Genomic DNA, 16,179 nt, shown 5'->3' with positions numbered 1-16,179 from the left:
GCATTCATTTCTGACTTTTTAACTAAGAATGAAACCAAAAAAGAAAGAAAAAAAAAAGAACCCGTTGAAACCTGAAACCACCTTGTAACTTGTGAAAAGGTAGGTTCCAGATTATTGATTTCGATGGGTAGATTCCACGTTCCAAAAAATGAAAAACTGTACTGAGAGTAGATTACAGATTCCAAGCAAAACCTCCAAGAAACTTGGAACCGCTCACCACTAGTGTAGTATTCATTTTGCATTGTATATGGAATTTTATGTAGTCTAACCTCAATTATGCATTAGTGTTTCAAGTGGGAAATGGAGAACTGAGAGGGTGACATTCTCGCTTCTTATGGCCATTGCTTCGTTGACTGAAGTGAAGTGATATTTTTGAAGTATGAGAATCCTTTTTATGATTTTTTGCAGAGGATCAACTTGGATACACTTCCGTTGATACTCGGCCCACTCCTCGTATAGTAAGCACCCTTAAGTCAAAAGTTGTTGCTGTTGCTTCAGCAAATAAGCACACTTCTGTGGTTTCTGAATGTGGTGAAGTATTCACATGGGGGTGCAACAGGGAAGGTCAGCTCAGTTATGGAACTTCCAATTTTGGATCAAAGGTTTTATTGGAGTCGCAGCTGCAAAGTATCACACAATTGTTCTGGGATTAGATGGGGAGGTCATTGTCTTTTAATGTAACTCATTATGATCATATTGCTTAACTTGTTCTCATTCTTTATATTGGCTTTGTTCAAAGTCTCGGTTTCACATTTGCTACAGACTTTGAGTCGTTCTGTGTAGTTGTATTCGAACCATGCATTAGGAAATTGTCTGGCTTGATAATGACATCCTCCTTTTTGTTTTGGATATGATCTGCCATACATGTTTTACATAAACTAAATATCTAGTATGTCTTGCAGGTTTATACGTGGGGTCATAGGCTTGTTACTCCAAGGTGTGTGGTTGTTGCTAGGAATCTTAAGAAAAGTGGGAGCATGCCTTTGAAGTTTCATTGCAAGGAACAACTGCACGTTGTAGCTATAGCAGCAGGGATTGTACACAGCATGGCTCTTGCAGATGATGGAGCCTGATTTTGTTGGGTGTCCTCTGATCCCAACCTTAGATGCCGACAGGTTTTAATATGTTCCTGGTATCTCTGTATACTTATATTTGGGTGTTTCAGCTATTTTCTGATTGCTTGCGTTTTTTCATGGTATGGCTATATTCACCATGTCAAAGGAACATTATGAGCTTTTCTGCTGGAAAGTACGGGTCTGCTGCAGTTACTACCACAGGTGATGTTTACATGTGGGATGGGAAGAGAAGGATAAGCCACCGGTGCCCACACGATTACATGGCCTGAAGAAGATGACTTCTGTGTCAGTTGGAGAAACCCATCTCTTGATAGTCGCCTCTCTCTCTTTCATCCTGCTTATGTGTCTTTGGCTCCCAAGAATTCTCAGGAGGTGATGTTGAATGGTGGGAATCAGTTGGAAGGGCTTGATGAAGACAATTGTTTTTGATGATGTGAAGTCTAATAATGCATTACTGACGTTAGAGGATAGTGATGCTGTGCATTGTCCAATAAGTAGCTTGAAAAGCCTTTGTGAGAAGGCTGCATCAGAGTGTCTAATGGAACCTAGGAATGCCATCCGGTTGCTTGAAATTATAGATTCACTTGATGCTGACTGAAGGACATATAAGTACGCAAGATTTCTCTACTCTTTCCTCCAATACCGTGATCTTTCATGCTAGTTTGTGTAATGTTTCATCTTTCATGCCAGTGCCTTGCAAAGTTTCCACCCATCGGTTCTTCTCCTTTCACCTTTTAAGTTGTCACTGCAGTAAAATCATTGGTAGTGAGAATTTTGCATTTGTATATCTGAAACTGTTTGTAGTAAAACGATAAGAGACTAATTGTTGTCTTCGAGGTATAGGCTATACGGTGGGGTGGTTTATTGGGGTTTCGTAAGAAAAGGACGGGACTCCGTGTGTGAAAGTGAGGTTTCAAGTGTCTTAAGGTCATTGACAATTTGCAGTTGCATCCTATTATGATTTCCTATGTAGCCCATAATCTTTTGCGTGATTGATTTTTCTAGCAGATTTTTGACGTCGTCCATAGCTCACTGGATTTGTTGTTCTTGTGCCCATAGGATATTGTCATTAGGAAACTGGACTATGTCCTCTCCGTCTCATCACACAATGTGGCAACTGCTTTAGATATTTTAGTCAGACTGGAGAAGTTATTGGACTCAAGGTCATCTGAGCCATGAAGTTGTCGTCTTCCTATGCCTGTGCTGTCTTTCCTGCAATTATTGACAGTGAAGAAGAGGATGGAGAGAGTGAGTGGGTAAGAATGCGTTGTTCATCTATGGACATGTTATCCTTGAGAAACAAAGCCGCCAAGATGCTGATTCATTCCTGCAATGGAAAGACGATCTTAGTGAACACGCCAGCAAACAAATTCACACTCTGCGCAAAAAGTTGCAACAGATAGAGACGCTTGATGAAAAGCAGTCCAAAGGGCATTCTCTCGACTGCCAACAGATGGCGGAGCTCAGGATCAGGTCTTCTCTTGAGAGCTCACTCGTTCAGTTGGGTGTCCCAGTGGACATACCGAGTGCAAAACCCTCGTTTTTGGATCCCATTAGACGGTAAGGTGAAAAATGCTGGAGTATCTAAAAGGCAAAGAAGAAAGAACAAAAAGCAGGCATGTCAGGTAGAGAATGCGTCTGGCTTTTTTCATGGGGATGGTGAAGTGAGTTTTTTAGAGAGCTCTAAGGATCCTGGGCTCTCGCCAGTCTCCGAGGATAAGGTGAAATTTCTTAGATACATTTTTTACATGGAAATGATCATGTAGTTATCGTACCTGGAATTGATATTATCTACTGAATTTTTTGTGTAGCCTGCAAAAGGACCAAAATTAAAACTAATGTTCACCAGTCCGTTTAATTTATGTGGTCTCAGGAATCCCATTGTCTGCTTAACGGTCCTTTTTTTTTTTTTTTTTTTTTTATGGCAAATAGATATGCTTTTTGCTAATAGGATTGGTCTTCGGGCCGCAAGTTTGTGGAAGCTTCTGTTCTGTAGTTAGACAGACGAGTTTGTAACAAGTGATTTTTTCAATGGTCTCTTGATTTAATTGCTACATGATAGGAGGAATGTCCCCAGGTCAAGATAAGGTGGTCGAGGCTATGAAAGAATCCTCAACTATTGGGAAGAGTGAAGTTGGAGAAGTTCAAAAGAGAAAGGGCTCTACAGTGAAAAAAAAAAAAGAAGAAGGGGGGGCTCTCTATGTTTTTGAGTGGTGCTCTTGATGACACCCCAAGAAATACCGCACTGCCGCCTCCCTCGTTGCCCAAAATTGAAGGGCCGGCATGGGTTGAGGCCCAGTTTTCAAAAGGGTTCACCTCACTTCGTCAGATTCTGGACGAACAGAAAAACAAGGAGATTTTAATAACTAGTAGAGCCAAATTAGGAGACATAGCTGATGTCAAGACTGATGGAAGAATCAGTTTGCCTTCCGGTCCCATACTTGTGGGCCGAGCTTTTTCATCGCAAGCTTCTGATGCCGAAAAGGGCACCCCTCCCTGGGCTTCTTCTGGGGCTCCACCTCTTATGTCTCGGTCTTCATTAAGGGATATACAAATGCAGCATGTCTGTTCTCTCCCCTCCCTGGGCTTCTTCTGGCACTCCACCTCTTATGTCTCGGCCTTCATTAAGGGATATACAGATGCAGCAGGTCTGTTCTCTCTCTCTCTCTCTCTCTCTCTCTCTCGATTCCCAAACGTGCACACACACCAGTGCAAGCACGCACTGATGCGCCTCCTCTCGGGAGGAGGGGCACTTCACCTGCCCACGTGCACACATGCACACCTAGACCCACCAAATCCATCGGCACAACCCCAGTACACTCTTGGGTGGTCACATGGACACAGCATGCTTATTTATGTTCAATTGGTAATTCCAATGGACATGCTTCATACGATTTTTAGTAATTTTTATAAGTTTGGTAGTACGATATATTTTAGCCCTGTTAATGCCTTTATGATGTTTGGGATGTTCATCTTTTGCTTCTTATTTAACCCAGGGTAAACAGCGCCAGAGTCTCTCCCACACTCCAAAGACACGAACGACTGGATTTGCAGTCACATCCCGGCAGGGCTCGCCTTCAGATTCTGCTGGAATGAACCGCTGGTTCAAACCAGAGGTCGATGCACACTCGTCTATTCTCATGATCCAAATCGAAGAGAAGGCAATGAAAGATCTCAAGCGATTCTACAGTAGCGTAAAAGTCGTCAAGAGCCAGTCTTGCTCGGCGTTAGGGGGAGCAAACACCTTTTTTCCTTCATGCACTTTTGTAAATTCGGCTGTCCAGATAAAACCAAAAAATATTTGTTGTTTTCCTGATGCTTCCTCACGTTTTTGATAAAACCTTCTCTTAAAAGTATTTTAACAACGTTTTCCTGACGTTGTGTACAAATTTTTTTTTTTGGTCGGTAACATAAGTGTACATTATTCTCTTAATTTTATATGGGGGTTTTCCTTTCCTTTGGAATACTGAGCTTCCTTAACTCCTTAAGAATGAAAATTCTGGTCAATGACTCTCAATGATCTTTGTGCATGTTCATGCACTTCCTGTAAAAGACAGATACAGATCCTGAGAAGACTCTACTTGCGGATTCTAAATCTATTCTCATAACTGTCAAATTCGCTGGCATTGAGTTTCTACTGATTGCAGAATCTTCACTCATCTTAATTTGGTTGGTTTCTCCCGTCTTCCAAATACCATCTTCTGCATTACATTTGCTTTGTGATGACCCGATTTTTGTCCGCCTAAATAGTTGTGAATTAGATGGTGTTGGTGGTCACCAGTTAGATTTTAGATAATTATGGAATTTTAGGAATAACGGCGCTTGGCCAGTATATTAGCCAAGAAATTTTAGTTTGTTTGTTTGAGTAGTAGATACGATCCTCGATTGCAAGTGTTTGTGGTATGTGATAATTGGACACGGTTGGTGCTGAATTTCAGAGGGCACGACCACCTCTCTCTCTCTCCTTGTCCTCCTCCTCCCTCTTGCCATCGGCAAGTGGCAGCCTGTGACATCCTGACTCTCAGACACGTGCATTCCTCCTTTCTCTTTGGTCATTTAATTGAGACATCGCCGACCCATTCATTTTTTCTTTCAATTATACGCAAGTGGAAGCATAACTAACACCACCCAATTATTCATAATAAAATGATTAACATAGAACGCACATCAAACACACTTTCATCTTATATATACACATTACACCATGACTTAAGCGTTAGAAGTTCATTTTTACATATTCACGGCACGGATTCCTTTCAACTTTTCAAAAGAGGGTTGGGTTGGCCTAGCACCTCTATACTATGAGAGCAACCTTAAAAAGTGCTATATCACCTACACTTTTAGTATCCAATCGGTTCAAGGTACCATGGCTTTAGCTCGACACATGGGTCTTGGTCCAAGAGAGTCTTTGGATCAGTGATGGCACCATCAGGGACATCCAAGTCCATGGTGTTGAGAAAACTCCTACCAAGATTTTGAAGTTGACATTTTTTTTTCTTTAAATTCTTATTTTAAGTACATATTGCTTGTGAGTTGTTTCTGATGACTTATCAAGGTTTTATCAAAGACTCTTGTTTAATCCTAGAAGCATTTTTCACTATGATGAAGTTCAGACTGAGATTGTGTGTAGAACGAGAAAGAATCCAGAACCAAACTCAGTGATGTGCAACACAAATGAACTTTATTTGGAATCAATAAATTCTTTCACACACACACACACGCACACACGCACGCACGCACACACACTGATTAAGTCTGATTAAGTCAATCACAAAATTGACAAGATCAATTTCACAGATAAGTTTGTTATGAAGAAGTTCTACTTATGGAAACCTAAATTTTGATTGTATGGGTGACCAGATTTAATGGAATCTTCATCTTTATCTTCAAGCAACTATAAGATTTCTTTAATAGATTTTGTCCAATGGATTGATTAGAAGAAATTCCCTTGGAGAATGTTAGTGGTTAATGTGGTTTGGAGGAGTATTTAAAGGAGGTCATTCGGCGAAGTTCAAGTGTGGGACGTGAAATTAGAATTCCAAAATTTGAAACTTCTCTCATCTACTTGTCTTTATCAGTGTGCCTCACAAATTATGTTTAAGAGAGAAAAACACAAAACAGTGACTTAGTGAGTTAGAGAGTTCTATCGCTGAGTGCTTGCACTCATAAGTTGTAATCCTTTATTGATATTATAGTGAAATGCAACTAGTAGGTTGTCAACGTGGGAGAGTGGACGTAAGTCTAATTTAAGCCGAACTATTATAAAATTTGTATGTAATCTTCTCTTTTCTTAACCCTCTATTTAAGTCTATTGTACAATTACAAGTCATTGTAGAAGTCTGGTGTTTCGCGAAACTAATTTTGATCCTCATCCAGACTTTAGAAGGAACTTGTTTTATTTTGTGCTTATTTGTTAACATTTTTTTTTCAAATACCTATTCACCTCTCTCTAGGTGTTTACTAGCATCTTCAATTGGTATCAAAGCTCTGTGCTTGTCTTTTTGAAGTATTTTTACTTTTTAGCTAAAGATCTTCTATGGCTAGTATCTTGGCACTAAAACTTGTGGAAGGGTATAGCAACATCATGCCACCTTATTTTGATGGAAAAGAATACGATGTGTGAAAAAATAAAATGAAGGCATTTCTAAGATCCAAAGATCCTCTAGAGTGGAATGTTGTCAAAAAAGGAATCAATCCAAAGGTTGGTATGCTTTTGACAAGGGGAAAGAAGTCTTAGACAAGGATGCTGAAGAAATTGATCAAGTAGAAATCACCAAGAGACATGCTCTTAATGTGAAAGCCATCTATTCCTTATATTGTCTTTTGTCTCCTATTGAATATAATATAATTTCTTCTTGTGAAACAACCAAAGAAGTTTGGGATAGACTTCATGTTACTTATGAAGGTACAAATCGTGTAAAAGAGATGAAGGTGAACTTTTTCCTTGGCCGATATGAATCCTTCAAGATGACGCCTGGAGAATCTATTAGAGATATATTTAGTCAATTTACAGAAATTGTGAATAGTCTGGCATATCAAGGTTAGCCAATTTATGTCCCAATGAAGGTCAACAAACTTCTATGAGGACTCTGAAAAGATTGGAATCATGTAAAGACATCAATCCAAGAGACACGGAGAATTATGCCATTATTTGTTGATGAACTCATTGGCACTCTTCAATCCTATGAAGTGGAGCAAATCAATGACGAAGATGATCCAAAAAGTGAGAGGTCAATTTCACTTAAGTCTAATGCTGATTCTAATGATATAGACTCAAACAATGACATGGACGATAAGGAACTCACTCTCTTAATCAGGAAATTCAGTAAACTGAATAGGAAGGGAAGAAGATTCAACTAGAAAAGGCAAAACAAGCAAAGTTTCCAAAAAAGAGCAATGGAAGAAGATGAACCAGGTAAGGATGTGATATGTTTTGAGTATGAGAAGTATAAGAATGCTCAAAAAGCAGAAACCTGGAGTGACACTAATGTGAAGAAAGTGATGAAGAATTTGCAAATATCCGTCTCATGGCTCATTCAGATTTAGACTTAGAAACAAAATCTGATTCAAACATAGACTTTGAGTTTGACAAGGAAATTGAGGTAAACCATTTTGAGATTCCTATTAAAGTGTCCAAATACATAAATGAGCTCTGTTTAAATCTTAAATCCCCTCTTAAAAGGATCTTCAAATTAAAGAGCCAGAATTCTAAATTCAAACGACAAGATATTTCTTGGAAAGAAAAGTTTAAAAATTTGGAAAATATTTTTGATGATTTAAAAGAAATGAAAATGAGATTTTGAGAAAGGAAATTTAGATATTTCTACAAAATTTTCAAAAGGCTCGAAAACTTTAGAATAAATTCTTTTTGCTCAAATTCCCTATTATAACATTTCTAGTTTGGGTATTAATAGAGAAAGTGATCTTCTGATTGATTTTCCAAAGGTCAAAGAGAGATTTAGATAGAGATTTCTTATACTTGCTAACAAAAATCATTTTCAAAAAGTTTTTACAAAACCTATTGGTTGGAGTGTTCTTAAATGTTCTAAGTGTGGAAACTCATAACATTTCGAAAATGAATGTCCTAAAGTATGGAGACCTGTTAAGAAGGATTGGAAAAAAACAGTCTTTACAACTAACTCTTTAGGAACCAAGAAAATTTGGGTACCAAATAAAGTTTGAGATTTCTTTTTAGCTGTAGGTTACTATTTAAAGGAAAAGCAAATGGTATTTTGACAATGGTTGTTCAAGACATATGATAGGAGACTCTAGTAGTTTCATCAAATTAGAAAAAAAGAGAGGAGGAAATGTTTCTTTTGGTGGAAATAGCAAGAGAAAAGTTATTAGATATGGAATAGTGATGATTGACAACTTGATCATGTTTCCACTAATCGTGTCTTGTAGCTTCTTCACATGGATCTTTTCGGATCTACTAGAACCCAAAGTATCAGAGGTAAGAAATACTGTTTGGTAGTTGTAGATGACTACTTAAGATTTACATGGGTGTTCTTCTTGGCAAATAAAGTAGAAGCCTTATCTTATTTTTCAAAATTTGCTAAAAAAGTTCAAAATGAGAAAGGTTATGCTATTTCCAGTATCAAAACCAATTATGGGGGAGAATTTGAAAATCAAGATTTTACAAGTTTTTGTGATGAAAATGGTTTTCAATATGTTCTCTCTTCTCCCTACACTCGGAATAGAATGAAGTTGTAGAGAGGAAAAATTGGTCTTTACAGGAAATGGCCATAACTTTGTTAATTGAAAGTAGAATTTCTTCTCGACTCTAGACATAAGCAGTCTCTACTACTTGTTACATAATTAACAGAATTTTTATAAGGCCCATAATAGAGAAAACCCCTATGGAGTTTACAAAGATAGAAAGTTTAATATTTCTTATTTTCATCCTTTTGGTTGCAAGTGTTTTATATTGAAAAATGCAAATGATTGTCCAGGTAAGTTCAAAGAAAAGTTAGATGAAGGGATATTCCTTGGATATTCGACGACAAGCAAAGCATATAGAGTCTTCAACAAGAATACATAGAGTGTTGGAGAATCAAACACAAACTGTTGAAGAATAAATGAATGTCAAGTTTCAAGAAGTCGACCAAAACCTATAAGAGCAGACTCAACTTAAAGAATTTGAGTCAGTTTCAGACTTAACAAAGTCCGAGTCTCCTAATCAAACCTAGCCTTCTGTTGAACAAGATCAAGTTGAAGAAAATATAGAAGAATCAATAGACTAGCATATTCTTGAAGATAAGGACAGATTCAACAAGAATTTGAAGCATAAATTTAGTCATCCTAAAGATCTCATCACTAGCAACATAGAAGAAGGAATCCGTATGAGATCCAAGGATAAAAGAGACTCAATTGCTCTAGCTCTTATTTCTGAAGTGGAACCAAAGAGAGTAGAAGAAGCCTTGACCGATGAAAGTTGGATAGAAATAAAGCAAGAAGTGTTTAGGCAATTCAAGGTCAATAATATTTAGAAGTTGGTTCCTGATCAAAAGGAAAGTTTGTGATTTGAACAAAGTGGGTGTTTAGAAACAAGAGAGATGAAAAGGGTAAAGTGACCATAAACAAGTCAAGACTCGTGGCAAAATGATATACGCAAGAAGAAGGAATAGACTATGATGAGACATATATATCAATAGCTAGGTTGGAAGCTATAAGGTTATTGCTTGCATATGCATGTTTTTATAACTTTAAATTATTCTATATGGATGTTAAAAGTGCATTCCTAAATGCTTTCATTCAAGAAGAAGTTTATGTAGAAAAACTATCAAGATTTGAAGATCCTAGAAAACCAAACTTTGTCTATAGATTGAAGAAAGCATTATACGGTCTGAAGTAGGCACCTCTAGCATGGTATAAGAGACTGAGTAATGCTTTCAAGAAAGGTATGGTTGACACCACTTTATTTATCAAAAAAGAAGGTAAAGACTTCTTACTTGTTCAATATATGTAGACGACATCATTTTTTGGTTCTTCTAATAAACTTTTGTGCAAGAAATTTTCTAAGTTTATGTAGGAAGAATTCAAGATGAGCATGATGGAGGAATTAGCATTCTTTCTGGGTTTACAAGTTAGACAATTCCAAGAAGGAACCTCGATTTACCAAGAGAAATATGCCAAAGATTTTGTCAAGAAATTTGGAATGGAAAATTGTAAGGAGACTGAAACTCCAATGTCAAATTCTTTCAAATTTGATAAGGATAAAGATGGCAAGAAAGTGGACCAAAATACTTATAGAAGCATGATTGATTTTCTTCTCTATCCTACTATTTCACGGCCTGATATTTTTTTTTAGTGTGTGCATGTGTGCTAGGTTCCAAGTCGATTCTAGAGAATCACATCTCAATGCTGTTAAACGTATTATCAAATATATTGCAACTAATCCAAAGTTAGATTTGTGGTATCCGAAAAGAGGAGATTTTGCTCTACTTAAATACTCCAATGCTGACCTAGCTAGTTGTAGAGTCGACTGAAAAAATACGTTTGGGACATGGCAACTTCTAGGACAATTGTTGGCATCTTGGTTCTCTAAAAAGCAGAACATCGTGGCCCTCTAAACTGCAGAAGCAGAATATGTAACTCTTGGTAGTTGTAGCTCTCAAATTTTATGGATTAGATAATAATTGAGAGACTTTGGAGAAGAAGAATCCTGTACTGAAATCAGATGCGACAACACAAGTGCGATAAATCTCACCAAAAATCCCATTCTTCATTCAAGAGTGAAGCACATTGAAATCCGACACCATTTCATAAGAGATCATGTGCAAAGTGCTGAAATTAAGATTCAGTTTGTTGTTCAAAGAATCAATTAGCAGATATCTTTACCAAGCCTCTAAAGAAAGGTTTGTTCAAATTTATTCGGGATAAATTGCATATCTCTTACTCGTTTGGTTAAAGTCTATGCAAGATTGACAATTTTCTAGAAGCAACATTTTTCTGAAATCTCATTTAGACCCAAGAAGTTATTTTTTTCAAATTTTAAGGCATAAGTTTCTTTCTTTTTCAATAGGTACGAATACTTTATTAGAATTTTTATTTGCCTATTATAGTTTTTGGAAATTGCTCTTTTCATATACTTTTCTTGATTTACTGGAAACCAATTTTTCCTAAATTTATTTTCCAATCTTTATGACTCTTCGTTTGCCTTGGTCAATCCCTTTAAAAACTTCTTTCTTTACTACTAATGAACCCACTTCTTTGTAAACCCTAATTCCTCTCTCGCGATTAACTTCTCCTTCGTAAACCCTACCCTTGATCACTTCTACATCACGTCTTCAAAATCTTCCAAATTAATCTTGGTCTCTTCTCAGTGAAAGTCATCCTGCATAGCCACTCAAGGGGGTTGGCCTCTGAAGGATATTCAAACACTCTTCGATCTCACTATAAGACGAATCTCTATGAAGCACCAATCGACCTTCCATGGAATAGGAAGTCACTTAGGAAGCAACTCCTCTTTCGGTAAGGAAGCTTGATGTTCTTCTTAAGCATTATGTGTTTTTGAAGAAGGGAGGAAGTCCTATGGATTTTATTACTACTTTCTTGAAAGAAAATGGGTATGGAATGAAATATTGTTCTCGAGAGCCATGGAAAAAATAGGGTTAGTAAAATCTAGCATAGCAAAGGAGGAATTAACAGTATTTTCTATTGATCCTCGTTTTGGAATTGAAAGTTTAACTGAAGGAAAGAAGGAAGATGACGATGATTTTTAAAAATTTTCAGCCTAAATTTGGTGTTGTTGCTGGAGTTATAGACTCTAAAGGGAAATTATTTTGGTCTAAAGAGTATAAAGAGGCTTATGCTCAATTGCTAAATAGGGGTGTGATTAATCCCCACATTGTGAATTTTGATTTTCTAGACATAATCAAAGTGAAATTGAGGGAATCGTTCACCAAACTTCAAGTGGAGAACTTCTATTTAGAAACGTCCTATGCTTATCTAGAACTCACTGCTTATTTCTATTTAAATTTGCCTACTTTGTCTCCCACACATATTCAATTCATTGTCTCTGAAAAGGCCTTTAATGTGGATGTTAATTTGTTGGTTGACATTCTAGGAGTTGAAAGAAGTGACTTTATGCTTATCAATGCCTCAAATGATGAAGTGCTTAAGTTTCTAGTGAATGATAAGATTCCAAGGGGGCATAACCTACTCTTGATTGTCTACTTCCAATATTTTGCTTCACAAAATCATCATAAACTACATTAAACCCAAGGTTGCTTCAAAGGCTGATGCCTCTAAGTTTGAGGCCAAAATGATGTGGGCCATTTGTAACAGAGTAGCTTTTTCTTTGCCATACACCATTTGGCTGCATATGTACAGAACGGTGATGAAAGAAAAAAGGCCAACTTCCTTATGGCACTTTGGTAACCAGACTCTTCAAACATTTCTAGATTTCACTTCCTTCCAGCTTTTGCTCCAAAACCCTACCTCCCATGCAAATTGGTTTTAAGATGATCTCTAAGATGAGGTTAAAGGAGTTTTGTGAAGTTTAGAAGAACGTAAAGAAAGGGTTTGCTAGTTCGACTAAGATTGGGTTTGTAGTTGAGATAAAAAAGGAAAGGCAAGAATGTAGTCTTTAGGATCCCCAAGAGAAAAATACCTATCGTCCTGTTACAAGATGAGGACAAGGAAGTAGATGAAGACGAGACTCTCTCTAATATTGTTGCAAGCATTGTTGTGGAAGCAGAATCTAAAGAGGAAGCATAAGGGAGTGAGAAGGACTAGGAAGGCAAGAGTGATGAAGAAGAAGAAGGTGAAAAAGATGGAGAGGAGGAAGAAAAAGAAGAAGATGAGGATGATGGTGATCAGGAAGAATCCAATAGGGGAGGAGATGAAGGAAATAATGTCGACGGTGCTGTAGGTGTTGATCATGAAGGAAAGGATCAGCAAGAAGATGTTGAAGAACAACAACAAAGGAAATTGAAATGGATCATGGTATAGTAGGAGGAAATCTAGTTGCTCAAACTAATGGCATAGAAATAGGGGGAGTTGTTGAGAAAAATACTTAGGAGCAGTGTGGAGAACCAACTTTTAGTGATGGCATAATCGTTCTTCACTAGACATAGAGGCCATTTACACTTCTCATTTCCTTGAGGAATCCCTTGGTGCTGAGGACCAACAGGCTGATGTTCAAGGGGAGCAATGTATTTCCAAGGAATCGACTGATCTTTCTTCAAATTTGGATATCCCTCCAATTCACTTTGCAGAAGCTAGTGCTCAGATTGAACCGGATTCAAACTATATTCAGATAATTGAGCTCATTCTAGAGATTAAGGCATAGTAGTATGGTATGGAAGTTGAAATCCAAAAGTTGCATGCCTATCTTAACACTACCATAGAATCTCTTGGTGGTAAGGTACAGTCTCTTGATGACAAAGTTCAGACCATCAACTAGCAAGCCGTTCAAAATTTGGGTAAGGTTGAGAGTGTCTTTGGTCAATGCCTGATAAAGCTTGAGGAGACCGAGTAGAATTTGGAGGATTTTCCTCTTGCTCATGTTCCTAGAAACCCTTGATCTTTGATCTTTACTAAAAATTCATTCCTACTTTTGTGTTGATTTGATTTTTCTTTTTTGCTGTTGACAAAAAGGGGAAGACTTTGCAGATTTTAAGTATTTTGGTGTGTTGGTGTGCTCCATGTGTAAATTTTCACTAACTTTTTGAGTTGTGATTGCTTTCAATAAATCTTATGCTTATTTAATGGTTGCTTATTCATAAACTCTCGATGTTGTGCTGCTAAAGTGTTGTTTTACAGGATAACTTAAAATGTTGTTCTTTTAAATTTGCATAAAAGTTTTGTCACTATAAAAAAGGGGGAAATTGTTGTGAAAACTTCTATCAAGATTTTGAAGTTGACAAAACTTGCTATTTCTAATGCTTATTTTAAGTACAGATTGCTTGTGAGTTGTTTTTGATGACTTATCAAAGTTTTATTGAAGACTCTTGTTTAAGTCTATTCCATCCCATAAGCATTTTCCACTCTGACGGAGTCCATACTGAGATCTCGTTCAGAATGAGAAAGAGTCTAGAACTAGACTCAGCGACATGTGACGCAAATGAACTTTATTTGGAATAAATAAATTCTTTCAACGACTATCTTCTGGTCAAAGATTTCACTTTCCTTATATATATAGACACACACATTGATAAAGTCAATCACAAATTGACAAGATCAATTTCAAAGATAAGTTCCTCATGAAGAAACTTTACTTATGGAAATCTAGATTCTAATTGTATAATGACTAGAATCAGTGGAATTTCCATCTCTATCTTCAGATGGCTACAAGATCTCTTCAAAAGATTATGTTCAATGGATTGATTGGAAGAAATTCCTCCGGTTGAAAGAGTATTTAAAGGAGGTTATTTAGTGAAGTTGAAGTGTAGGACGTGAAATTAGAAGTTCAAATTCTGAAGCTTCTCTCATCTACTTGTCTTTATTAGTGTGCCTCACAAATTGTGTCAAGAGAGAAACATGGAAAAGAGTAACTTGGTGAGTTAGAGAGTTCTATCACTGAGTATTTGCATTCATAAGTTGTATTTCTTTGTTGATACTATAGTGAAATTCAGTTAGTAGGCTATCAGCATTAGAGAGTAGACGTAGACTTAATTTAACTCGAACCACTATAAAATTCGTGTGCAATCTTCTCTTTTCTTAACCCTATAGTAAGTCTATTGCACACTTACAGGTCATTACAAAAGTATAGTGTTTCGTGAAACTAATTTTGATCCTCATCCAGACTTTACAAGGAACTTATTTTATTTCGTGTTTATTTGTCAAGTTTTTTTTTTTTAAACACCTATTCACTCCCTTTAGGTGTTCCTACTAGCATCTTCACATGGGGTCCTAGCTGGCGCTCTTAAATCCCTCATTCGGAGGATCGTTAAAATCCCGGAGAAGGCCAAATAGATCCTCCTCGACCCATACATACCAAGCCATAAACTTGTGGGGTACAAGGTTCATCAACCCCTCATTCACCCATATAATGGTTACATACTTCTTGTATCTTGTGTTGGTCTCCTCAATTGAATAGGAGGTTCATCAACCTCCTTGATATTTTGGTCCATAGGCACTCCAAACCGTATATAGTGGAATTGGTTAAATATGCTTAGGGCTTGAAACATTTAAACAATAATAAATGAGGTAAATTTAGTAAGTAAACTCCCTAATCCTTGTGCAGGGAGGTACTTCACCTCGGAGTTGCCCTAAACATGCAACTTATTTATCGATGGTAGATCAATAACAAAGCCTTTGCTTTGCATTATCTATAAGTAGGAAATAGGCAACTCAACAAATGACACACCAATGTGTGCAATTATTACATAATTAATTCACAACGTGAGTGCATCATTCCAACAAGGATACGCCAATCATACTCAATAATCCATACAAGAATATTAATATTTCATGCACAATGCTTCGCATAAGTCTAGATTATTACGATCACTCTCGGCCACGATCAACACTCACGTCGGTAGTCTTTTGACTTAACCGGGCATCGTCCTGTCCCATCAGGTACAGTAATGTCTAGACTTCACTCGAAGATGGCATTCCAATTAAGGAGTTTCATTCCAGAATCCATCCACGAATGGCATGGGGGCATCCGAAATCCATTGGGTATCATTCCTCATATTGATACGAACCATTATGTGATCACACAAGCACACCACCACTCAAATCGATTTCATCTTTTTCATTAGCCAATGCAAGAGTGTTTAGTGCTCATACATCATACACTAGCAATATTCACACACAAAATTATCATGAAATAATGCCACGTGATCACCTCTTAATCAATCATTCACCAAAGTAATCATATATCAACTTTATCATATATATATATATATATAACATCACACCATGAATTTATTTAACAACTTAGCAACTCACTTTTCAAGATGCATTATACAATTCCCATAATTCCTTCATGTCCAAGTCTTTTGTATGGCTAGGAAGGCTTCATGAAGATATCTCATCTAAGGCAATCAATGCCAAGATTTCACACATGCTTCAATTAGGGAGTAGACTAGGTAGGCTTAGCTAGGTTCTTCTTCTCTCTCCTCTTTGCTTGGGCAGCACTTTCCTTCTCTCA

The 16,179-nt window shown here is 37.2% G+C and overlaps 1 pseudogene; it reads left to right on the top strand.

The window, feature by feature from the left end:
* Positions 1 to 845: 845 nt before the first annotated feature.
* Positions 846 to 2,842, top strand: LOC104427611 (annotated as a pseudogene).
* Positions 2,843 to 16,179: the final 13,337 nt, after the last annotated feature.

This window comes from Eucalyptus grandis, chromosome 11 (genome assembly GCF_016545825.1).
Source record: "Eucalyptus grandis isolate ANBG69807.140 chromosome 11, ASM1654582v1, whole genome shotgun sequence".
In the NCBI taxonomy this organism is placed as follows: domain Eukaryota; kingdom Viridiplantae; phylum Streptophyta; class Magnoliopsida; order Myrtales; family Myrtaceae; genus Eucalyptus; species Eucalyptus grandis.
This window is presented reverse-complemented; position numbering and strand designations above follow the sequence as displayed.